The sequence below is a fragment of the Sinohyriopsis cumingii genome, chromosome 17 (genome assembly GCF_028554795.1).
Source record: "Sinohyriopsis cumingii isolate HCF-2022 chromosome 17, ASM2855479v2, whole genome shotgun sequence".
Taxonomy (NCBI): domain Eukaryota; kingdom Metazoa; phylum Mollusca; class Bivalvia; order Unionida; family Unionidae; genus Sinohyriopsis; species Sinohyriopsis cumingii.
Genome location: NC_142977.1, coordinates 8,117,239 through 8,119,593, shown reverse-complemented (window position 1 = coordinate 8,119,593; position 2,355 = coordinate 8,117,239).

Genomic DNA, 2,355 nt, shown 5'->3' with positions numbered 1-2,355 from the left:
TTATAAAATCTTTATACGGTATCAGATATAGAATCACCGCTTGAGCGTACTCCGATATAGAAAACGATTTGTTTTATTAAACTGTAGATGAAATAACGCCCTAGAGATTAGCCAGCGGCTAAAATATTACATGCATGGAGTTACACACTCCGTCACCAGCACACTTGGCTACCTGTCACACTGGTCAATCAAGCAGTCAGTATTCCAGGTTGTTCAATCAAGCAATCAGCGTCCACCAATCTCAATCAGAAACGCCCAATCACCTGGTACTCGACCATCAACGCTTTGCTGAACTTCACAGCTGCTACGGTCAATTCCTATGGTTAGCTCTACAGCTTGTACGACGACGACTCCGATAACTCTGGTTAGCTGAAAATACATCTAACACCGTGTACTATGCATGACGCGGGCATATACGATGAATCGTAATGACTTTACACACAGATTACATTACGAGCACAATAATTACAAAATTACAGAAGTGAACCGAACCGTGCCGAAAAGAATCATAAGGTATTAAAAGTTTTAAAAAATGCAACTTTATATATTGCTAATATAAATATACTGCTAAGTCCCAAACAGGAATAGAAAATATTTGCATGGTACTACGTAAGCCAAAGTTACATAGAAAATATTAAAAAATAAACGTAATAGTACGATAGTTATAACTTGTACACAAAAAATTAATAACTCAACATACCTCTACAGCTGAAGATTTCCAAGCCCATAAAGTAGACCGCTCACTGACAAGACGTTCCATAATGTAAAGATTTTGTCTTACGGTGAGGTATTTACACACAGACGATGCCGCAATTCAGCTCTTCGCAAGTGCGGCATAGGATGAACCGAACTCACTGTTTCGAAATATTTGTACAATATACTTAAATTACCCTTGAGTACCGTTGTACACAAAAACTAGACCCGAGTACAAGTATTTCATAAATAAAAGGATTTATACAAATCCATGACATTTATAAAGCGATAGCTTCACATGAAATTGTTCTTAAGATGCTTGAGCATGGTTATCTCATCAGTTGTAAGGTTAATTTGTATTTATTTTGTCATGATGATGAGAGTTACATGATACAAATAGCTGAGACGTTAAAAATGTCTCGAAAAATCGTAAGTGATCTCATGTAAAAACCGCAGTAGCCTTATATAACGAGAGTTTCCGGATCAGCCCAACATGTGTTCGACGACGATGATGATATGGTCTTTTTCTGAGTTTTCTTTCTGAAGTAAAACTCATCAAATCCTTGGCAAACATTTTATTCTAAAACATCAATACATAACTCTGTTCTTGTGTGCATTTTTCTAACTTCCCTTAGATGACGGAACCTTCTGTCAAATGACCTCTGGTAAGTCTGGTTTCCAGGTTGTTTAAAGCTTACTTGCACAGTCTTGGTCCAGTCTGTTGTCTGTTCAGTAAGATCCACTGATGTTGATATAAGCAACAGTCATGATAATACGTAGTTCTGTCTAGAATTACACTCATCGGACCTTCTCAAGTATTATTATTTTCCCAATACTTGCTGTTTTTATTTGTTTTTCACTTGAGCACAAGCGTTTTCACATTTGAGTTTGATTGGCAGATTATTATAACGGCTGCTACGTAAACAATCGGCAAATCAGTGTGGCATATACTGACACAATTTGTAATTTCTTATGTGTAACCTGAGAGTCGCCTATTAATGATATGGCTGTGGCATATGCCAGATTTCTTTACATGTTTGCCTTCCTTTGCTCCATCCTGTTGTCAGTTTGTAATTAGAAGTCCACCGGATGTTTGCCTTGCTACCAGCATCAGTCATCTCTACCTTGAGATAACACCACATTGGCGCTAGGGTTTTCATCAAAGAGAATTCTTACTGTCTGGGCCAGGAAATCCACAATACTTTCATTGGTCATAATGCGCTTCAGATTCTCTGATTATACTGGCCATTTTTCCGGGTTGATATCCGTAGTAATATTGTCTTTTCAGGGGACTGAGCGAAATCATTGACAGTTGTCTTGACAGTAATGCTCTTGAACATGCCTCTTTTGATCCTGACATTCTCTATTGTATTGCTCAGACATTTTAGCAGCGTACACCAAAATCTATTGCTTTGTGCTATAGTTCTTCGCGTGTTTTCTGTTATGATTATCAGTTTCATTTTTATTTATTCACTGCACCTGTACTAAGCTGTCAACACTTCACCTGTACTAAGCTGTCAACACTTCACCCGTACTAAGCTGTCAACACCTCACCTGTACTAAGCTGTCAACACCTCACCTGTACTAAGCTGTCAACACTTCACCTGTACTAAGCTGTAACAGTCAAATCATCATTATAACATTATTTTCTTGAAGGTTAAT